Source organism: Gorilla gorilla, chromosome 2, assembly GCF_029281585.2.
Source record: "Gorilla gorilla gorilla isolate KB3781 chromosome 2, NHGRI_mGorGor1-v2.1_pri, whole genome shotgun sequence".
Classification (NCBI taxonomy): domain Eukaryota; kingdom Metazoa; phylum Chordata; class Mammalia; order Primates; family Hominidae; genus Gorilla; species Gorilla gorilla.
Window position 1 is genome coordinate 192,502,553 of NC_086017.1, and position 24,938 is coordinate 192,527,490.

A 24,938-nucleotide genomic window follows, 5' to 3' on the forward strand; every position below is an offset into this window, starting at 1 on the left:
ATTTCAATCTGAAGCAGTTTGCAGAATTGAACTAAATAGACTAGCAAAACATTTATTTGAGATCAGCATGTGCATTTGAAAATGATTTTCCTTTTAAAGGAGAAAAATAGCACCAACTTTTACTTAAAATTTTATTTTCTTGTTATTTTATCTTAGGTCTTTGTTTTAGTTATTGTTTTATTCTCTTTAACCTTGACCAAATAACTAATTTCATTTAGATTCTGTATGTTAGAGATCAATCTCTGCCTCCCTCCAAAACCCTTCCTGTCTGTTAAGGGACTTCTTGGTTGAAGTTGTGTAAACTCAACAGTCAGTTAACTGGATGCACTTTTCACTGCTCAACCTTTGTTTTGTGTTAATTAAAAAGCAACTAACATTCATTCTTTCATTTTGTTTGTCTTTTGAAAGAATCAGTTAAATAATATGTGCTTAACTGGAGATTAGAGGAAAGGGTGTTATAACTATTGTTCAATAAAATCTCTTCTTTTTGTATCACCAAAGATATAGGTTACATAAACATCAACATGAAAGTAATTTGAAGTTTTATTTTTACATATTCATGTATAGAGAGTGGGGCTGTCTTTGTGCTAAGAAAATGAATGAAAGACTTCTCATGGTAGATGAAAATCTTAAGTAAGACCTAGAATTTTTTATTTTTTCAATTATACATATTAGCATTCAGTACATAAATGTTGGCCAGGCTATTCTAAAAAAAAAAAAAAAAAAGGATACTTTCTTCCTTGTTTTCCAACAAGGTGTCCAGTTAAAGATTATGTACTGCATCTCAGGAAGAGTCAAACACCTGATGTCCATTTGGGCTGGTTCAAAATGAAGCCAAAAAAAACAGAAAAAAAAAAAGAAAAAAAAAAAAAAAGCTCCACACTTGTTTTCAAACTGTTAAGTCTCTAATAATTAACCATTGTTTGAAACATTTAAACATTTTGTCACATATTTAAATTACAGATGGGCCAATGAGTCATTTTCTTTATAGCACATCACCCACTGTTTGTAAATTAGCCATGATCCACATAAGCTGGGAACAAATAGCCATGCGTGTATGGGATTTAGAGGAGGCAAGTTCTCATCTTTTGTTGTAGAGATTATTGCTTCTGTCTTACTTCATTCACTTGATTTCACACTTCGAACTGACTTTTTTTCCTTTTTGTGATTTTTCTGCCAGTCTCATAAATCTGAAAAGCAAATATTAATGTTTTTAATTAAGCTTTAATATCATATCTGGCATAACTTTATATGAAAACTAAAATGATTATATATTAAAACCACTCTTGAAAAAAGATAGCCAGAAAAGCAGAAACAAATTTTTAAAGTTATAACATTTTTAGGATGAAAATGTTCTGAGTCAGTAGAATAGCAAGAGTAAATTTGCTTACTGACATACAGCATTAAGGAATATTATGGAATTATAAACTTTAACCTTAAAGATGACTCATTTCAACACCCTCATTTATAGGTAAAAAAGCCCCAAACCCCTGGAGTTAGGTACCTTACCTAAAAATTATAATACAAGCGACTAGAAGGAGTTATCAATTCATTTATTCAACAAATATTGTTGGAAAACCTACTATAGGTTAAATATGGTGGAAGATCCCAAAGTGAAGAAGATCCACACCATGTTTGCTACTCATAAGAAATTTATAATATATAGTAGAGTAGAAAAACATGCAGAAATAATAAACTATGAAGAGAATATGGCATATCATAAAGTTGATTCAAGTAGAAGGAGTTACAGGATTCAAGAGAAAGAGCGAAGATTAGAACTTGGGTCTGATTTCCCCCAGTTTATCTCTACCCCTCTAGAGTATAAGATCCATGAAAGCAGGGACCTTGCTTATTCACTGTCATCTTCCCATGCCTGATAAAGTGCTTGGCACACAAACAATTCCCAGTGAATGAACAAATGACTGTTCTTTCCATACTATAACACTGTCTCTTAAAAGCGGTAAATGTGTATGTTTCTCCCAGCAAACATTTATCCTCCTCACAATTATCTGTTCTCTCATTGACTATCCTGTGTTTAATACATTCTGGTGATATGCAGGAGGCTAATATTCTTATTTTACTATAGCTAAGCATATTCAAGCAGTAGGTAAAATATTCTCATATTTATCTTTCATCTTAAAGTGTATATTTTGAAAATTATGCATTCTAAAGTATAGAGTTAAAAACATGAATGGAACCAATCATATTGTTTCTAACGTACTCCTAAGCACATATAATATGTATATTTTTAATATGTGACTTGGAAGATAGCATGTTTTTTAATAATAACACATGAAAAAGAAATTTGGCCAGTTTCCATTGTGAAATGTTTCGCCTCTAGGGTAGAAGTTACAATTTAAATCCTCAAGTACACATGCTCACAATGTAAAAACCTGGGAAGATTTCTAATAAGAAAAGTAGACATCATTATATGACCAACCAAGAAATCTCAGTGTGTTTAATTATGATCTGTCTGGTTTAAAGGAGAAAAAAAAGAGCAAAATGAAATGTCATCTATAGGTCATGTATTTATTTCAGTGCAAAAAGACTGGAACGAAGTGTGACAACCTGTTTAGGTCTTGTGTAAAACAAAATGAAGAACAGAAAGAATGATCACGTTAATTTCAGGCATAGCTACTTGTTCTAGCCAGAGTTATTTAAACACTAGTTTTCTTTGAGTCCTTCTTTACTATTGTGTAAATAGAATGTACTTTTAAAATTTGTTTAGAAATTGGTATAAAAACCATTCACTTTACATATTACATTCCTATTAGAGAGTATAAAAAGTATTTTTTTTTTTTTGCAAAAACAAAAGTCGAACAGGGCAATACTAAAAGTCAGTATTTTTAATAGTTTTATGTAGTATGTTATTTACATAAAAATGAAAATATGCGGATAGTGGCTTCTCTTTTTTTCTTGGCTAATATTCAATTACATATATTCGATATGTTAAAGTTTGAGAGTCATTAGCTAGAATTCATTGCTGAATTCTAAAAACATGGAATAACATATAGTATATTAGGCCAAATTGGAATTCTGGGCATATCTAATAAGTGGATTATTTATAGGAAATAAAATATTTTCCTGCCTTTACCCAGAAACGGAAGAGATCACTAATTTAAACTTAGGGAAGGGTTAATTTGGATAATTGTAGATATCTTTGGTGTTCATATGTTGTGGCTTACTTGAGTAGCATGAATATGTGGGTTTAAGTATCAAAATTTAATATCCAAGTATCCATAGAAAATCTGACTGAAAACACAGATAAAGTATATATTTAAAATTAAGTAGATAATAGAGATATTATGACATTTTATTTTGAGAGATCCACACTTAAAAATTATTCAGAGATGCCATATTACAAAATATACTGCAGCTTTTTTTGGCATTTTCACTGTTTAAGTATACAGATTCAATTTTTAAAATATATAATTACACATGACCATCAGAAAAGTAGTCCTGTGTCCTGAATTAAATAAGAGATTTGAGCCACTATGTACTTTAAGGTATCCTAATGATAATTACAAGAATTTTTTTGCAGTTAACATCAGATTTAATTAATTATAAATTAATTTTGCAACATGAAAAGAAGTTATAAAGTTGCCCAGTGCTGGTAAAAGCTATTTTTTAATTTAAAAAAGCCCCATTCAATGTAATGCCAAAATAAGTGTCCATAGTAATGGAGTTAAACATTGTAAATTTTGCTGATTTGTTTTATCACGCTGATTTGTGACTCAGTATTCAGCCTATGGAGCCTAGAGACTGTGCAATAAGTAAAAATTATGTAATAAAACATAAAATTCTAACCTAATATTACAGAAATAACTTTGACATTTTATGATTCTGTAAAGAAAAGGCCACAAAATGCATCTTCTGGTTACAAAACAAAAGTCTAATAAAATGTACCTTTGCATGGCTGACTTTGAAGTCCTTCCTTATAAATGGGCAAAGCATTTTGCATTTTTTGGTCATTTTCCCCAAGTGCCTTTCAGTTGTAACAATCTGAGTTTAGTTTCCTAAGAAAGAAGCCCCTCTTTCTCATTCGTCACATCTAAGAGGTTAGAGAGTATGTTTAAACAGATATATTTTCTTTTCGTCTAACCTTGTCTAGAAGATATAGGAAAACTAATTTGCCTTATTTACATATGGCACAATCTATCCAGTATTCAAGGGTTTGTCAGAAACAGGAACCTTGTGCATTTCCATGGTAACCGATGGCATGCTGACAGTATCTGGCTTGTTGCAGCTTCGTCTAGGCAGGCCGGCAATTAATCAGCCATCTACATGCACAAAATTCTTTGTGAGTGAATGGCAGCGCGCCTCTGTAGTGCTGTCTGTGCTTTTACAATTTTGTATTCCTGCCGGGCAAAGTACTTTTTTGTCTCTTCTATTCATTTTCCATAGCTCCCCAAAATGTGTTAGAAAAGAGTATGGGGGGTGGGGAGAAGGGTAACACAGGTACCTGTAATTTCAAAATGACCTTATTTCTTCTTAGCATCAAATATGCCAGGGTATGTTTCTTCCTTTTATTCTGTGCCTCATAGTGGGTTTGCCTTTTATTTTTTTCTGGGTTTTCTTGGGTTTGTGCTAGATGGTCCCTTAATCTGTGTCTCAAGGTCCTTTATTGTTGGTGCAAGTAGGGCATACCTACCAAAGCAGGTCTGTGCATAAATTATGGCTGGGCCTGTGTCATGCAGTGTTGTCTTCTTAGAGTCCCTTTACACCACTTATCTGGTTCTATCTTCTCAGCTACGTGGAAGGTATATTATTGCCATTTTGCAGACTGAGATACAGAGAAATTAAATGATTCAGCCAGCTTTAAGTTTGGGATGAAGCACTCCAGTGCTCTTACCACTGTGTCAACACAGAGAGGCTGGCAGTCCCCTTTTATGTATGATGATGTTTTAAGGTATAGAAATCACTATTATTTCACATCAGTATTCTAGCATTTTCTTTCTCAAAAAATAGTTCCATTGAATTTATTCAGTTGGGACCTTGTATTGTCTAGGATCTGGACAAGAGCATGAGTAAGTTAACAATTTGGGCCTTAGGTTGTTAGTAGAAAGCTGTGTCTGAATTTTGCCTACAATTCTGACTATGTCACATCTAGGGAAGCCATCTAGCTTCTTTCTGTGTGAAAAAAAAAAAGGGAATTGATTCGATTATCTTCAATAGTTCACCAAGCACAGAAATTCTGTGGTTCTCCATGTTTTCTAGGACATTACTTTGGGTAGTTAAAAGTAATTTGGATAGGTCAAAATTAAGATCCATAATTCGTTCAGTCTTTCGTCCTTGAAAGATGACAGAATAATTTGCATCGAATTGAATTGAATAAATTTCTTTTTCAAAAAGGAAAAAAAAAGATTTGACATCTGGGTGGCTGACAAATCTCAGAAGGTCAAAGCTCATTGAAATCAGATTTGGACATTTGCATTTCCACAGATACCACATAGCAAAAATCCAGTTGCTTTCAAACTTCAGTTTAAGCAAAATATCTTTTAAAAAACTAGGTATATTGGAACCCAGATATATTAAGTTTCTGAAAAGTTTTGTGCATTGGAAGAAAAGTTTTTTGTCGGGGGAGTTTTAATGTAAAAAGAAAAGTAGCAAGAAAGGTGTTTATTTATAGATGAAAATGCATGTAATTTTTGTTATTCTTTAGAAATCTAAAGTTATTGTATTTATTTATTTTTTAAAAGTCATCTTACTAGTGTAGGGATGTAAATATAAATATATATTTTATATACAACCATCCTTTTCATAAGTTCACTTTTTATTACATTTATTTATTCAAGGAAGATTATTATATAATTTTTCTTTAAATTTAGAAAGTAAAAGGAGACCTTAATTTGAAAGTAAATCCCATTTGGATAATATAAAAATAAGGATGCTCTTTCATACAAATATTTGCCACTCATTACTTCAACTCTGTTTCATTCATATTATGAATGATCAAGTCTCTAGTACAACTGTTTTCTCCAACTTTGTCTTTTTGTTAAAAAAAAAAAAAAGTTGAAGTGTGAGCACAAAGCTTGTGTTTTTCTCTAACCAGCGATTGTCCATACTTTCGTAAGTGCTGACAAGAGCTTCACTTATTCTTCCATACTCAGTTTCTCTTACTTGTTTATGTGCTAACTATAATCCACTACTTAATGTTCTATTTAACATTTTAACCTATTTTAAAATATCCTATTTCCTCTAGGATTCAATTAAATTTGTCAGTAGTATTCCAGAATAGAATGTTGTTTTTCTTACAATTAAGTCCTTTTTTCTTCCAATTTCTTTGGATATCTTGTGTTTATACAAGAAGTGTATGTATTTTTTTAATACAGTGTGGCTCATAGTATGTGGTCTCTGTAATTTTGTGCTGCTGATAGAAGAACCAGGCAAAAACTTTCTCTACATGGAGTGTTACCATGAGCTTTTGCATATTCTCCTTCAATTTCTTCTTCTATTTCTCCTTCATATTGTCTTGGGCCTCTTTTATTTAAGAAGGTATTCTATCACACCATTCACTTAGTCATTCAACCAGTATTTATTGAACTCCATTATTTGGATGTTTGGGAATCCACCAACACCACTACTACTTAACAATAATCCAAGATATGAAAAATCTTTTCTATAGAAGAAATTATTCTCATTCATATCTAACTTGAATATAACAGATATGAAAATACGTAGCAATTAATTACTGTCAGATGTAACTTTGTATCTACTAAAACTTTTTCATTTTCTAGACTATAAAGTAAGAATAATAGCAGTTAATTTGTAGTTTTGTTAGGATTAAAGTGTGTAATGCACCTTGCAGATTTACATACTCAAAAATGATATGCTACTGGCACTTAAGTAGTCAATTCATAGCAACAGGAAACAGAATGGTGGTTACTAGCATCTGGGAGGAGGGGGGAATGAGGAGTGACTGCTTAATGGTACAAGGTCTCCTTTGGGGGTGATTAAAAACCGTTAAAATGTACACTTTAAATGGATAGATTTATGGTATTTGAATTATATCTCGATAAAGCTATTTTAAAGCTAACATTAAAGCTTGGAAAATTTTACACAAAATTCCAGATTGACTTCTCTTGAAAAAGCCTATAATCTGACACCACCAGCCACATGGTCTCTCATGGGGTTCTTCATGTTTAAGGAGTACAGAGTTTCAAATTTGTAAGATAAAATGTTCTAGAGATCTGTTTCACAGTAATGTAAATATACTTAGCACTACTGAACTGTGCAGTTAAAATGATTAAGATGATAAATTTTTTGTTAGGGATTTTTTACTACAGTGAAAATATACATAGAAGTAGTTGTTCAAAAAATGATAGAAGTGTTTGTTGATAATGTTATGAATACTTTTCTAATTATTATCTGTGTCATTATTCTTACTAGCTTGGAAGTCCTTAGTTTATTGTGATGGTTAAGTAAAGGCAGAAAACTCTGTATTAGTAGAACCTGATAATGATATATATTAGATCAAACCATATACAAGCATGATATTCCATTACTTTTGACCTACAAAAATGGTAATTTTATATTACTTAACCTAGCACTTGTGAAAATATTTTAATGTAACTAGAGTATGGCTTATTGATTTGCTTTTGGATACCTTAAAATTTAATGTAAAGTACACTTTCTTTTAGCTGCTTTATCCCCACTTCAGGGCCAATATATAACATTTGATTTCTGGCTGTTCCATTTACTGGTTGTGTGATCTTCAGCCTCAGTTTTCTTATCTGTAAAAAGAAGAAGATAAATAGAATTGTGGTCAATCTTTACTTGATTGATGGATTTACTGTTGTGAATGGTTTGCACAATCCTTTTTCCTATACATTGTTGATGTGGGGAGGGGAAAGGGGTAGAAAGAGGAGAACAGTAACCAAAAATATATCCATCTTTCCTCAGAATATTTCTCCCACTTTTATTCCATTCCCTCCACCTATCTCCCTGGCCCCAGAGTCACACTCATCCTACATGTGCGGCAGAATTCACCTCCCTCCCACCTGACTCTTTGTCATACTCCCAGGGTCCAAGCAGGAGGGTGATTAGAAGGGGCAGTGCAGGGGGTTCCCATGACCTGGGTATAGATTCCAGCCTCAACAGTCACTAATTTGTAATCTTGGCCAGCCATTGCCCTTGTGAAGAGTATGGAGAAGATCAGGGGTTTCTCAAACCTCCAGGTTTTAACCAGTCTAAGATGAAATGAGGAAAATAAAGACAATATTTATGTAGCTTTAACATTTTAATCTGTTTTATATTTGTAGCTATATCTATATTGCTATAAAGTTATACCAGTCCTTCCTTAAGAAAGGCTGTTCTTTATACTAAGATGATGTTTTTCTACCTTTTTTTGTTTTTGCTTTTCAAATGTCTTCTCATTTATGAAATCACAGGCAAATGGATCATGGGTTTTATGTAACAACATCACATGGCAAAATTAAAACCTGGAAACCCTCCATCTTTCCCCATAAAAGTTGTACTGCCTTGTAAAAGCTGAAAGTCAGAACCTTATGGATTCATAAATTCTAAGGATTTTCCTCAATTTAACATTCTATTATTTGAGAATTCATTTAAACTGTAGATCCTTAAGTGATTTCTCGGCCTGAGGATCAGAGAGGTTTCATGGTCTCAATGAAATCAGCATTTTTTACAGGTTTTTTTCCCCAAACATCTTTGCTTCACCAATATAGAAGCATAGTAAACTTTTAAGAAAGATAAATTTTCCTTTTGCAAGTTGGGTTCTTTGCATATCATAGTAAGTATGAGAAATATGTCAGAGTAGAGAGGGGAATACATTACCTAGAGTAATATAAACAGAAAAAATGCGTAATCACTTATTGCATTTTTATTTTTCTCCACACAATGCATAATAGCTGGGGTTTTTTCTTTCATGACAGTTATCACTGGAATTATGCCTTTACTAGTTGTATGGTTATGGGGTTAGTGTCTCTCCTCCTTGCAAGATTTTAAGCTTCATGAGGACAATGATGATATTTCACTCACCATAGTGTGTCTGGCATCTAGTTCATGTTCTGTAAATATGAATACAGTGACACGTGCCATAAGAGCAGAGAGGACCTAAAGATCTACAGCAAAATCAAGGAAAACCTTTCAGAAGAAATGGCAGGTGAGGTATCCTTAAATGGTGGCCAGCATTTCAGCAAACAGATATGAAAGATTACATGGTATAAACTACACTTATAGAACAGAGTACATTTAATAGTGTTCTAATCCTTTAAAAGTTGGTAATCTCTGTATATAAGATAACTTCTAAATAATCTTTTTAAAATTATGATTAGTTAGATCTGCGTACCCTAAAGCCAGTCTAAAAAGAAGGGGGTTCTCTTCATATGAAACGTAGCACATAGGAAGGACTGGGAAGTATTTTCAACTAAAGGATGTAAAGAGTTAAACATTATTCCAAGAGTGTTAGCTTGAGAGACCAACGGCCACAACCTCATTGTGATTAAAAAAAAAAAAAACAAAAAACCCAGGAAGAGAAGGGCTTCAGTGAGAGATAAGAAGCTCTGTTTCCATCTACCTGCAAGGTAATTGATGAGGTAGCAAACTTAGAGACAAATCGTAGGCATGAGGCAGTGTGCTGTGTGAAATAAGCTTTGATTTTAAGTGAATTTGTGTTTTACCCTCAGCTCTACCACTTACTAGCTGGTGACTTAGGGCAAATTAGTTAAACTTACTAAACCTCAGTTTTTTCTTTAGTAAAATGAAGAAAATAAAACTCCATAGAGTTTTTGTGGTAGATAAAATTATGTAAAAGGGACTAGCACAAAATCTAAACCAGTAGATACTAAGGAAACACTCATTTCCCTCCACCTTTTTATTGTCTACTTGGTCTACTTTAGGTCTTGAGCTTTGCTCCTTTGCAGGAAGATACTTATTCCTTGGGATCACACAGGCTCTTTGTATATCCCCAAATCTGGAAGCAAATATTTAAATACAAAAGCATCTGGGCATGGTGGCTCATGCCTGTAATCCCAGCACTTTGGAGGCCGAGGTGGGCGAATCACTTGAGGTCAGGAGTTTGAAACCAGCCTGGCCGACACGGTGAAACCCTCTGTCTACTAAAAATACAGAAGTTAGCTGGGTGTGGTGGTGCACACCTGTAATCCAAGCTACTCAGGAGGCTGAGGCAGGAGAATCACTTGAACCCAGGAGGCAGAGGTTGCAGTGAGCCAAAATGGCACCACTGAACTCCAGCATGGGTGATGGAGTGAGACTCCATTTCAAAACCAAGGAAAGAGAAGGAAGGAAGGAAGGAAGGAAGGAAAGAAAGAAAGAGAAAGGAAAGAAGGGAGGGAGGGAAGAAAGGAAGGAAGGAAAGAAAAGGAAGGAAGGAAGGGAAAGAGGAAGGAAGGCAGGCAAGCAACCCAATGAGTCTAATAGTAGCACTAAGTTAGTTTAATCTGCAGAATTGAACCTAGAAAATCAAAGCTTGGAATCTTCACTTTTGTAAAATGCCCAAAGCAATTTACCCATCTACTCTGCCTTCTCTGTTCTTTCTTCAACTTGAAAGAGAATTAAACGTCAGATTTACAGCTCAGATTCAGGTTACTTTATGTCAAATTCTCTATCTACGTAGACAAATTCAGCTAGGTCCTGCTATGCTGGAGCAGCTTTCACTGTGGGAGGAGGTGGTGGAAGTATTATGGAAGTTACTACTTATCACTGGGTGCTGAGAAGCAGCATGCTCCGCCATTCTCATTACCAAACTTGTAGTCAGAAGAACTCTGCCTGAGCCCCTGGTCTGCTGCTTCCTTGCTTAGTGATCCAGAACAGGACCTATTAACTTTCTCAGTCTCCAAAAGAAAAATCTTGCCCCTTGCTGACCTAAAGTTAATACTCAGTAAGCATTCATGAAATGAATAAATGTTACAGAAAGTGACATCGGTAATTATGTTCTATGTATTTGTGCTGTGGTCCCTTAAAACTGTGGATATAAGTCCACAGTCTATATCAGGTCAAACTTAGTTAAGTTAGCCCGCACCATTTAGCCAGGAATGTATGTGCTCCTGTTACAAAATGAAAGTAACTGGCCTAGAAGCCTGACACATCAGTTGTCATCTTTAATGTCCCTTCATCATACAATTCCTCGATGGCTTCATATATCACCTGTCAGGTAATCTTCCAGAGAAGCTTGACTTTAACAATTTGTTCTGTGGTTCAAGTGATGAATGAGATGTGTTAGATCATTTAATTCACTATATGGCACCCAAATGTTAAAGCTGGAGGAAAAGAATGTCTGACAAATTGTTTGTTGTCATTAAGGTTTATTTCTCATATGCCTTTGATGGTTCCCCTCACCTCATTATTGTCCAACACACAAAGCTAACTATTATAAGGAAGACAATACTTAATGGATGCTAGACAAATGATAGTTGGAGCTGTCTGGTGCACTACCTGATAAGTGAGAGCTAAATTATAATGTCATTAGATGGAATGCCTCAAGTTATTATAAAGTTGTGCTTCCCACAATGTCCTTGCGTTATCCTCAGCATGGTTCTTCCTGGCATCCGTTTTCACTCAGCAGCTGCCTTGTTTCCAGAACAGCTGAGACCAAGTGTTGAATCCTCTGTTATGCCAATTTTAAAATGTCCAACCAATACTGAGAATGTGTGTTTTGAGTATTAATGTCATCCAAACATAAACTTTAAGAAAATAAAAACGACATATTTTACAAATGCAGCCTTTAAAAATTTGTAACAATACAGTTAAAAACTTTGTATAATTCACAGGAAGACCGGGTATATAGAACCATAAATCCCCATTTACACTATCTTTTTCTCCAGGCACAAATTCCCTTCTTAGATTGTTCGTATGACAGTTTCCTACCCAGTCCTTACAACATATTGACACTCAGTTAATAATTCAAGATGAATGAATGAATTTATGAATGAGAGGAAGTACATTCAAATATACAGATACTAAAAGCATGTTAGTGTAAAATATTTTGCGGACAAGTTGATTGTAAAGAAAATTAATTTCACCTCACCCACAAGGAAGTTAGGATTTCTTGGCATTTGTGTTTGCAACAAACAAATAATTATGATTATTATTTAAAATAGCTCCATGAGTTCACTTAATGTTTGTCAGATTTTAACAATACCTGACAAACAGAGCTCTGTATTTATTCGTGCATATGAAGAGCAAGCTTCATTATTTTTTAGTATTAGGTAGATCAACCAGCAGACTCACTCATTCAGTGACCATAAATGCTGTATAATGCATTAATGACTCCTTAAGTAGAGCTCACAAAAGTACCACCCCAGTTTCCCGTACTAAGTAGCATATTTCAAATATAATTTTTCTGTTTCACTGGTTGTGAATACTACTAAATCAGATATATCTGGGTTTAAATCCTGGCTCTACCAATTACAAACTTCTTCAACTCTATGCCTCATTTCTTCATCTTTTAAATGAGAATAAAAATCATGCCATCAAAGAGTTGTTATGAAAATTGTTTGCCTGTAAAGAATTTAGAGCAGTGTCTGGCACTTAGTAGGTATTCAATAAATGTTAGCTAATGTTGTAGAGTTGTAAATAATTTTAGTCTTGTTAATTTTCCAAAGTGATAAAGCAGGAAGGGTTAAAGGCCCCTAGTTCACCTTAGGTCCTACCTGGCCCTTAAGCCAATGTAATCCAAAAGAAATGTGAGAGCCACATGTGTAACTTAAAATATTTTAGTAGTGGCATTAAAAAAGGTAAGGAGAAACAGATACAATTAATTTTGATGATATACTTTCTTTAACCCTGTATATCCAAGAATAGTATCATTTTAACATGTACCCAACATAAACAATTTAATAAGGTATTATACTTTTTTTTTCCTTACTAAGGCTTCAAAATATGGCATATATTCTATACTTTTAGCACATCTCAATTTGGGAGCTGAGTTTTGATTAGGAAGAGTTGGTTTAGATTACATAAAATTTACAGTTGAACAAATGAACACACATCCAAGTTATTTCAAAGATATTTAGAAGTTTTTACATTAAATCTGGTTCTTAAATTTAAATTTAAATTAATAAACTCAGTTTCTCTGTCCCACTAGTCGTATTTCAAGTTCACCATAGTTCCATATGGCTAGCACCATCCAAATTAGACAGCACAATCCTCAGCAATCTCAAGTGGAACATACCCAAGACCCTGCCACTCCACCTATCATAAAGCTGAACTGTATTTTAAGCTCCAGTGTTAGGATACAGGAGGTTTGAGCAGGATGGTATGAAGAGAAGAGGCTGAGTCTACATGACATCGTAAATCTGCTATAAAAGTGAAGACACAATGGTGAAATTGGTGGTAAGGGATTAAGGAAGCCAAAACATATTCATAGAAATAGAAGCTTCAGCCATGCATGGCCCTACAGAATGCTTGGTCCCCTCTGTGCCTTTTTCTGCACGACTCACTCCTGATGGTTTCTTTTTTTCCTTTTTTTTTTTTTTTTTTTGAGACGGAGTCTTGCTGTGACACCCAGGCTGGAGTGCAGTGGTGCGATCTCGGCTCACTGCAAGCTCCACCTCCCAGGTTCACGCCATTCTCCTGCCTCAGCCTCCCGGGTAGCTGGGACTACAGGTGCCCGCCACCTCACCCAACTAATTTTTTGTATTTTGAGTAAAGACAGGGTTTCACCGTGTTAGCCAGGATGGTCTCAACACTCCTGATGGTTTCTAATGGGCCTATTGGCCTGTAATTAGAATTCTCAGGAAGATATCACAAACCACATTAGCACTGTTTTTAATTTATGATCAATAAATACAAATCTTCAGGCTTGAGAGTGAGTGTTCCTTAGAACCAAAGTTGACTGAATCAGAGGGTTTGTTTGTTGGTCTACTTTTACTGAGTACATTCCACTAAAAAATTTAACTTTACAATATGAATCTTTAAAAAATAGGTTTAACCACCAAGCTTATTTATTCCTTCAACAACTATTTGGTAAGTACCTACTTTGTTGCAGGCTCTCCATTAACTAATCAAGACACAATGGTGAACTGTAATAGGCAAATCTTTTTCCTCATATAGCAGTGCCTGGTGGGGCTGTAGACTAGGAAATACACAACTGCATTTCAAGGTGACATGTCTTGGCAATATGGGGACTATTCAGGCACAGAGAAAAGATGCCTATGCCTGAGATGAGGCACTGAGGGAGGAAGTCAGAAAGACTTCCAGGAGGAAGTACTGTCTAAATGGAGAGAGAAAGAGAAACAAAGACTTATTCAGGGAATAAACTTTCTTTTTACAAAAAAGGACTAGAATGTCAATGTCTAGGAGAATGGCAAAGAGAAGAATGTGCAAGAGATTAGGCTGGGGAAGTGAGCAGAAGTGAAATTATCCAGAGCCTCATGAGCACATTGGAGAACCAGTGAACAGCTGAAAAAAGCATGATCAGATTTACACCTAAGAACCATCATAGTGGCTGTCATGTGGATGATGGAGTAAATAGGACAAGAGGCAGAGAAGCTTGGTAAAAGACAGTGACGCTGTAATCTAGGTAAGAGATGAGAGTGGTCTGAACCAAAACTTTAGCAGTAGGGATGGAAGGAAGCATATGACTGGAGGGAGATTTAGAACATAGCGTTTACAAGATTTGGCAATAGACTCAGGGGTAGGGGGGTGGGCAGCAGAGCCCAAGTTTCTGGCTTGGTAGTGTTCCCATTCATTTGATCAGGGAAGAGAGGAGATTGAACAGTTTGGGGAGAACAGTTCAGATTTAGGCATGTTGTATTGAGAGATGTTTCGGATAAACTAGTATCAATTTCCACTTGGCAGGTGTGTTAGACCGTTGTGCATTGCTATAAAGGAATACCTGATACTGGGTAATTTATGAAGGAAAGAGTTTTCATTGGTTCCTGGTTCTGCAGGCTATGTAAGCATGGCTCCAGCATCTGCTTCTGGTGAGGGTCTCAGGAAGTGTACAATCATGGTGAAAGGCAAAAGGAGAGCAGGCAATGTCACATGGCAAGAGAGTGAGGGGGGAAGTGCCACACTCTTTGAACAACCAGATTTTGCATGAACTCAGAGTGAGAACTCATTCATTACCAAGGGGATGGCACAAAGCCATTCATTAGGATGTGTTCCTATGATTCAATACCTCCACTGGGCCCCACCTCCAATATTAGAGGTCACATTTCAACATGAGATTTGGAGGGGGCAGACACATTCAAACCATGCAGCAGGTATATATCTACAAGTCTGAAGCTCAGGAAAAAAAAAAAATCAGACTCTGATGGAATTCTTGGAATTGTCAGCCTGTAGAAAGTAACTGAAACAGTGATAATGTGTCAGGACACCAGGGGGAGAGTATAAAGAGAAAGAGATCAAAGGCCAGGAGAAACCCCTAGGGAATGCCAACCTATATGGGACAGGCAAAGGAAGAAAAGTCTGCAAAGGAGATGGGTAGCCAAGGAGATAAGTGGGCAATCAGAAACAGAGTGTCAAGAAAGTCAAAGGACAAAAGTATTCCCAGCAGGAAGGAGTGATTAATAGCTTCAGAAACAAGATCGTTAGTGACCTTGGTAAGGCTGATTTCAGTGATTGGGTCAAAAACCAGAATGTAGTGGGTTGATGAGAAAGTAGGAGATGAAAAAAATTGAATTTCTTGTCTTCTTGTCTAAATTTCTCATGTAAATTTTCAATCAAAAATCAGTGTAGGAAGGGAGAATATTGTTTTTTATGCAGATGTTGACAGCAACTCTTAGTATCACACTTCTGACCTCAGCCAAGTGTTGTTGGCCCTCCATGTCCATTGGTTCTGCATTCATTAATTCAACCAGCCAGACTGAAAATATCTTAAATTATATATATAATAGAACAATAAAAAATACAAAATTTAAAAAATACAGTAGAACAACCGTTTACGTAGCATATACATTGTATTAGGTATTATAAATAATTTAGAGATGATTTAAAGTATACAGCAGGATATGCATAGACTCTATGCAAATACTATGCCATTGTATACAACAGACATGATTACCCACGGATTTTGGTATCTGATGGGGGTCCTGGAACAAACCCCCCATAAATACCAAGGGACAACTGCATTCCAGTTTAGAGCAGTCGTTAAAGTCTAATGTAGGATACCAAGGCTTTGTTTAGTCATTCTGTTATCAGTGCTGGAAGTGAAGAGATGAGAAGACTGGTAGTAAATCTAGATTCTTGGAAACCCCAAAATAGGAATGGAGAGTAAAATTCTTCAGTATTCCTGTGTTTCCCTACTGGAGTAGAACAAAAAACAAAACGCCGCATGTTCTCACTCATAGATGGGATTTGAACAAAGAGAATACTTGGACACAGGAAGGGGAACATCACACACCAGTGCCTGTCATGGGGTGGGGGGAGGGGGGAGGGATAGCATTAAGAGATATACCTAATGTAAATAATGAGTTAATGGGTGCAGCACACCAACATGGCACATGTATACATATGTAACAAACCTGCACTTTGTACACATGTACCCTAGAACTTATTTTTTTTTATATATATATATGTATAAAAAGAAATTCTCTCATAGGGAAATCCCTAGTACTTTCCCCCTTTCTTTCTTTCTTTCTTTTTTCTTTTTTCTTTTTTTTTTTTTAGGTGAAGTTCCTGTTCTTGTTGCCCAGGCTGGAGTACAATGGCGTGATCTCGGCTCACTGCAACCTCCACCTCCCGGGTTCAAGTGATTCTCCTGCCTCAACCTTCTGAGTAGCTGGGATTACATGCATGTGCCACCATGCCCGGCTAATTTTGTATTTTTAGTAGAGATGGGGTTTCTCCATGTTGGTCAGGCTGGTCTCGAACTCCCGACCTCAGGTGATCCCCCTGTCTCGGCCACCCAAAATGCTGGTCCCCCTTTCTTAGGATTCCCTCTTTTTGCCGTAGGCGTTTTCCTTTTATTTTTCCTTTGTAAAATTCCTTGTTAAAATGTAAGGTCTTTGGAAGTTCTTAGCATCTCAATTAAAAGTTAAGTTTCATTAGAGCAAATAAGAGATGGAATAGAGACCAGAGGAGGAAAGGGCAAGGGCAGAGGCAAATGGCTACAAAATACGACTTTCTTTTACTGAACAATTTTAGTGTCAGTTGCCTACCAGCCTCACTGATACACCAGTTATACCTATTGAAAGTCACATGAGAGCCACTTTTGTCACATACTCAGTTACCCCAATTGCCATCCACTGGTAAGCATAAGGAAAAAGGATCAATCGGATGAATGGACACATTGCAAGGGGGCATTTCTAAGAAGTACTGTTTTAAGAAGGGCAGTTATAGAAAAAACTTGGGGGTTCACTTCTAATTTTTTTGAAACTAGAATTCAGCTAGAAGATTGCGTAATGCATGGATATATGAATAGGTGGATGGATGGATGGATGTTGAATAGGTGGGTGAGAAGAAGAAATAATGGAAAGAAGGAAGGAAAAAAGGAAGGAAAGGAAGAAGGGAGGAAGGGAGGAAGGAAGGTAGGTGAGCAGGGCTCAGAAGAGGCCCTGTGGCCATTATTATTGTCGTTGATGATGTTTTAACATTTGAACTTATTACATGTCATTCACATTTATGGTGGGAAAAGCACAGGTCTGGGAATCAGATGACTACTACCTCCTGTCTTGTGTTCTTAGAAAATTCACTTCCATTTTCTGAGCCTCATTATTTCATCTGTCAAGTGGCATTATGCTATGCACATTACAGGGATATTATAAGCATAATACATCTTTTATGTAAGGATCATATATGTAAATTATGATGCACTATACATACATTAGTTATTGTTCTGCATCTGAGGACAATTTATCTTCCTAGAAGGAGGATTGCTCGGATATAACCTATTGTGAACAAGTGTGAGAACTTTTAATACACTAATAGCCTTAGACCTCAAATCCTGGAGAGCTTATTAGTGCTTATTAGTGCCCATGTAGTAAGTCCTCACTAACTCCTTTGAGCATTTTGTATGCTATAATACTCTTTTTTGTACTGTTTTTAGTTATTTCTTCACTTTCCTCAAAAATGCCCACTTTTTCTCTTGCAAGTGCTTTCTCCATGCTTAGCTCTTCCATTTTATAAAGTAAATAATCTTATCCACTCCCACCCACTGACATACTTTTAAATCACTGCTAGTACTTGAGCATAGTTTTGTGCTTCTACTTACTCTCGGGAACACTATGACAAACCTACTCTGAGTGCTAATTAGGACCAACTTGAGCATACGTAAGCAGCCCTTTAACTGTTTTCTTTGAAACGGTTCCAGTTAGTCCTTTTAAATGAACTTCAGAAAAGAACTCAAATTAATTTGCTTCTCAATATCCTATGGTTCAGACATTGGATTTTTTTCTCCCTGGCGACTTCTGGTTAGCAATCAAAGAGCTGCTTTTCTACATTAAGATTTTAACTCAACTTCCTGGGAGTGGAAAGACTCAATCATTTCTTCAAAATCTATAACTGTTTTTTGTCTTTTACATTTTTAGCTTTCCCGAAATGCTTTCGCTGCTCATTGAAGCTACCTCCTGTTCCGTTTAAGTTCTCCCTTGATGACGACATTTCTTATGAGAAGCCTTACCAAAAAGTCTAAGACAGGAGGACTTCTGTGGGGATTAATTTGTTCATAACAATTATGATTGGCTACATAATTTGTGGGTTACTGGGCAAAATGCAAATGCAGGTATCTTTGTTTATTAAAAAATTACTAAGAGTTTCAAGATGGCAACAACAAAACATCAAATATGGGACCTATGCAGCTGCACAGATTACACACCCATGAAGTTAGCCCTACGTATCACTGTGTGTTGATACAAACTTTGCCGTCATGGACTTCACATTTTTAAATACATATATGCCTTTGATAATTTCTGCAATAGGCTCCTACTAGATATGCAAACTCAATCTACTTGGCAACTTTTCATCACTCAGTTATTTCACTGTTATGTGAATTTTCTGACACCTTTATTTTTGTCAATGCTTACCTTAGCTTCGGGTTATGAGATTAATTGGAATGTTTAAGAGAAGTTGAATTCTTATACAGTCATATTTTAGTAATTGCATTAAACCATAAAATGTATTTATTATAGTTTCATTGGTTAACACAAGTACATCTATAATGTTGAGAGTTTTTACAGTCCAAAAACACTAGAGCAGTGTAAGCATGAGAGAGTATGCAGTCTGGTAAAACCCCAGAAGCATTTCTTGCATGTTTGAGGGCAACCCACAGTATCTCAGTTGATTGTAAAGTATATTTAATGCTAAATTTGATGGTATCATTACAGTGCCTTAGATTCTTACATGCATATTTTCAGACCTTCTCCTCCTCCACCTGGGCTTGCCACCACTTAGCCCAGCAGGAAGCTGAGTTTCTAGGCTTATGTGCTAAGCTAGGGGACAGCAAGGGGTGTTGATTTTGCTGTATGTGGCCAATTATCTTGACCTTTGTGATGGATGAAGCCAAGTCTCCCTCCCATTTATATCTCTTTCTCGGGATTGTAGCCCATTGCGGTCATGTCAGTTTGTGGTCTTGTCTTTCACTCCCCAGCAATGCACATCTTGAGATACTGTGATTAGCATCCCTAATTCCTAAAAATTGACTTACCTTGTTATAACTAGAGAGCTGTCGCCTAAAATACTTCCACCTACTGTTCGAAAGGGTATTATTTTAGTGCCCTGGGGATAGGAAAAGTTTTCAACCCACCAGTGCAGGGATTAGTTTTATTTTAAAGTATTTGAAGTGTGTTAGATAAGTTAGCTAAGAATGATCCAAGTTCAGTTGCTTCCCAAGAGCCTTTAAAGATGTGCTCCAGGTCCTTATCTGATAACAATCTGTAAAAATGCTTACATTTTGTATGTGTTTGAGCATCAAGATCTACCTCTTTCATATGTAAGGGAAAATTAAGACACTTTCTGCGTCAACCAAATACAGGGGATGATTTCATTTGGATAAATAGCTTTCTCTTCAAATAGGATTTCTCACTAAATTATCTGGATTTAATCATATGTCTATTGAATAGCATGTGCACCTTTCCTTGTTTTTCATATCCCTGTACACTAAGGAAATAAAGGCATAAAGGCGTTTCTCTTTTTATTAATTGAACGTTCACAATTGCCTGTAAAACTTTTAGAGAAATACCTAATTTTGGGATTCACTTAAAGTTAGGTTAAAGTTTTATCTCTAAAAGACTAAAAGGGCATCATCTCCTCCAATGACTTCTATTCATCAACTTCTTGGCGGGTTTAACCAGCCAGACTGGTTTATATGTTTAGACACAGTCCGAGTCACACAGTTAGTATAAATAGGGTTTTTTCACACTAAATTACTGTTTTACTTTTGATTAAAGTAACCGGACTTTTCAGTATTAATTTGGAAATGGTGTATTTTCTGTTTTATGAAAATGTGCAGTGATGTCACATGTTCAGGATATGTGACAAAACATGTATTCTCGTTTTCCTTCATGCTTCTTCACCTGGACAGGAAAGGGTAACGTGATGTCCCCTTGATAGCAACAGCATTGGTTAGAACTGGTATCAGAGAGCTTCCGTCTTCTTTTATGACTGTGACTGCCCTTGCTAAGTCCCATTTTTCAAAGGGGGAAACTTAGACATAGAAAAAACAAAACTATATTGTTAAGTCAAACAGCCTAGTCAAATAGCTGTTCCACTTCTATGAGTTTCTAAAATGTTCTCCTATTCATTCTGTTGGTGGTTGCTCACAATTGTACCTACATCTCTTCACCATTTCATGTGAAATAGAGCTCTTAGGTGATACAGTTGAGAAGTGAGGTGTCATGAGTTTAGCATGTCAAGGAGTAGTTACTAGTCTTCCTTTACAGACAAGTGATTGGTACATGTTGGTTAGAGAAAAGTGATTTTTCTAGAGTTTATCAGTCGAGAAAAAGCCAGGCACTTAGAGAAGCAGTTATTGTGATTGCATTACTCAAGGTTTGCTTGAGGAAGAGAGCTCTTAATTAGACTCTGAACAGTTAACAGAGAATGCAACAGTGAAGCCAAAGGCATTGGTAGGTCAGCCTCAGAACTACTGATTTTTTAGACCAGATAAGTCTTTGTTGTGAGGGGCTGGTCTGTGTATCGTGGAATGTTCAACACCATCTCTGGCTTTACCCAATAGATGCCAGTAGTCTACCTGATCCTGGTTGTAACAACTAAAAATCTCCAGACATTGCCAGGTATGAAAAATCACCCTCACTTGAGAACCACTGGTATAGGTCTTGTTAGTATTAAAAGCACTTTGACGTTTTCAACAACTCTGTTAGGGATTTTTTAAATCTCTGTTTTACAAAACAGAAGCTTAAGCTCAGAAAAGTAAAATGACTTGCCTAAGGTCTCACAAGTAGTGATTGGAACCAGAATTCAAACTTATGCAGGTCTTCTAAAGGCATATCAGGTGCTCTTTTCATTACACCACTAAAGAAACAGATACTGTATCACTGACCCAAACTACTTCTTCTTCTTTCCCTGTTTCTTCTGCTGTTATTTGGGTTTCCTGGGCTTTATATACATACTACTGAGCCAAAATAATTCTCATCATCCCAAAGGTCACTTAATGTTCAGCATTTGAGTAAGACATCAATTTCTCATTTGATCTTTCATCCCAAAAGCTCCACCATTTAATACGTTGACAGAATAAATCCAGTACATTGACAGCTTCAGAATTAAAAAAAAAAAAATCTCAGATTTTATTAAGGTGAAGAAGTCACTGTAGTAAGGTTATAGATCTAAATTTCTTTTTAACTTAAACTTTCTTAACACATCAAATCCACATTAACAATTGACACACAAAAGTTGATTGAGTAAAAAATGGGTTCATCTTTTTTATGTCAAAGTTTTGGGGCAGTCAAGGAAAGAAACTTTTGATAAGTATCCTCAAATGCAAATAAATAAATAAATGCCTTTAAGAACTAAATTCGAACAGATCTGTGTTGGCTCATTTACATATGTACCATGATCACTAAATACCAAGGCCTGTGTTATAGTACCAAAAGTAAAATGAAGCGTCCCTGTTTAGTTTTCCATGAGATAAAATATGGTTTGGTCTAAATAAGTAAGTTGGCAGTGGTTTCTAAGGATTATTTAGGTTCCAAAGATCATTTGATTCCAACGATAGAACCTATATTTAGGCCCGCAGTAGCAGCAAACCAATCTCATTTTGACTTAGAGTTATAATCTACTCAGCAAATATTTCAGTAAAGACACTGAGGAGACTTTTTTAATTTCCATTTGAGATCTTTCTGTTTTAAAAAGAATAGTATGATCCTGCAAATCATACTAAAGACACAGAAAAGTCTCTGCTTTTAGATGCTAGTGGCATTTTACAAGGCTTAAAGAGTAATAGAAGTTTGGCAGTTCCTTAAAAAGCTAAACATAGAATTACCATATAACCCAGCAATTCCACTCCTAGGTACTTACCCAAAATAACTGAAAACAGGGACTTATACACGTACTTGTATGCAGAAGTTGATAGCAGCAATATTCACAATAGTCAAAAGGTGTACAATCCAAGTATCCATCAAGAGATGAATGAATAAATAAAATGTGGTATATACATGTAATGGAATATTATTCAGGCATAAACAGGAATAACGTTTTGATACATGCTAGAACATGAATGAATCTTAAAAATGTTATGCTAAATTAAATAAATCAAACACAGAAGGACAAATATTATATGAGTACAGGGATGTGAAATATTGAAAATAGGCAAATTCATCGAGGTGGAAGGTAAATTAGAAGTTACCAGGGACTAGGGAGAGGAGAAAATGAAAACTCATTGTTTAGTGGGTACAGAGTTACTGTTCTGAGTGATGAAAAAGTTTTGGAAATAGATAATGGTGATGGTTACACAATACATCATGAATGTAATTAATGCCACTGAGCTGTACACTTAAAAATGGTGACTATAATAAGTTAGTGAGGTGATAAATATATTAATTAGCTTGACTGAATATTTCTACAATGTATATATAAATCAAAACATCACATTTTACCCCATAAATATACACAATTATTATTTGTAAATTAAAAATAAATAAAAAATGGTGAATATGGCAAATTTATATTATGTATATTTAACAGAAAAAAATAACTAGGGGAAATATTTTAATTTTATGATGGATAAATGGCTAAAATTCCTAATATATAAGCCAATTTCAAAGTCATAAGGAAAAGCTCAATATCCCAATAAATTTCAGACAAAGAAAACAAATAGGCAATTTACAGACAAAGTATAATTAAAAAATACATGAAAATATGATAATATATATGATTATCCTTGCCCATAATAAAGTAAATATAAATAAAAACAATATATTACCTCTTTTTCCCTAAGCAAAAATGTGGGTAACAGGTACTGTGGGGAAGCCCAGGAGTTGTCCATCTTTTTATAAAATAGTGTGCAAATGTTGATAATATCTATCCAATTTCTTATTAATATTTTTGTCCTTTAACCCTGTAATCCAACTGTTAGGAATAAACCAGTGGTCATCAGATACATGGGTAAAAAGGCTATGTTCCAGGATGTTCATCATAAAACATAGATGTCACACAATAGGAAAGAAGTTACGTTAGTCATGGGGCATCTATAATGTAGAGTGAGTACGGTGTCACCATTACAAATTATATTAAGGAGAATGTTAAATGGCAAAATATTTAGTGGTCTTTACCTATATTTTTTACCTTGACACATTTAGAAAATATTTATGCCATTAAATATTCTTTCAACATCATTTTTAATGGAACATGGTTTTCATCATTTGGGTGTATTATATTATACTAAACTAGTCAACTTATTATCAGACATTGTGGTTGTTTTCAGCTCCTGCTAGTATGAAAAGGTTGTCATAAATATCCCCATACCTCTGTACATTCTTAGGATAAGGACTTTCCTTAAGATAAATTCCTAAGAGTAAAATTACTATGTTAAAAGTATGAAATGTTAAGGCTTCTAATTCATATTGCAAAATTGCTCTCAAGAAAGATACTATCAACTTATGTTCTCACCAGAAGTACAGAGGAGTACTCATTTCCCAGTTCCCTCATCATCACTACTATCATTTTTAAATCGATATTGATGGATGAAAATCCTATCTTGTTATTGTTTGAATATGTATTCTGCTGATTACTACTGAAGACAAACTCCTTTCACGTAATTATTGATCACTTATAATTATTCTTTAGAAATTTCCTATTCTTGCCCTTGGTTCATTTTTCCTTTTGCCATGTTAATTTTTTTCTTATTGATTTATAAGAGCTCTTCTTATATTAAAAATATTACATGAATGCTCATTTGTTATACTTTGTATCTTCTACAAAATCTAGTAAAGAGATAGGCAAGTGGTGATATTTCTTTACAGGAGAGCTTTATACATTACCTGTGATTAAATCAATAATATGTATTTCTTCATTTAAAATATCGTGCAAATTACATTATTTCTCTTTACTGAATTTTGCTTGAAGCACTGAATGTGACAATTTTAGTATTTCAGAGGATAAAAACAGCCCATGTCTGACTGAAGAAATTTAAAGAAATTAGTGCTCCTTAACAACAAAAAAAGTGGGGTTATAGAGAGTGACAATAAACTTTAAAAATTCTAAAAGGCAGAATCACTAAGAGAACTTTGATTTAACAGAAAAAAGTGTGATTTAGAAAAGAGCACTTTTGAAGGTATGAATGGTCTAAGCACTGAGTTGTGTTCCTCTAGGTAATTACAGAGGATTATAAATTTTTTTTTAACAAGAGCAACTCAAGGGGAGCAGAGATTGGGTCTTTTAATTTTGTGCCACCGGTGCTAAATACAACTAAGCTCAGTGGGAAAGGAAGAAGACAGTGGGCCTCTGGCCCAGGCATCATACTCACCCAGGGCCTCCAATGGGCCAACACATCGAATCACAGAGATATTCCGAGAGGTCAGAGAGAAGACATAGTGTTCCAGTACCATGCCATGCTACCTGGA

At 35.3% G+C, this 24,938-nt stretch overlaps 1 long non-coding RNA gene across 1 annotated transcript; it reads right to left on the reverse strand.

Moving 5' to 3' along the window:
• Window positions 1–827: 827 nt before the first annotated feature.
• LOC109026320 (uncharacterized) lies at window positions 828–24,938 on the reverse strand. The gene is made up of 3 exons (XR_008678200.2): window positions 24,842–24,938; window positions 7,607–7,733; window positions 828–1,190 (listed from the first exon to the last, which is right to left on the reverse strand). It is a non-coding gene; the product is annotated as an uncharacterized lncRNA (long non-coding RNA).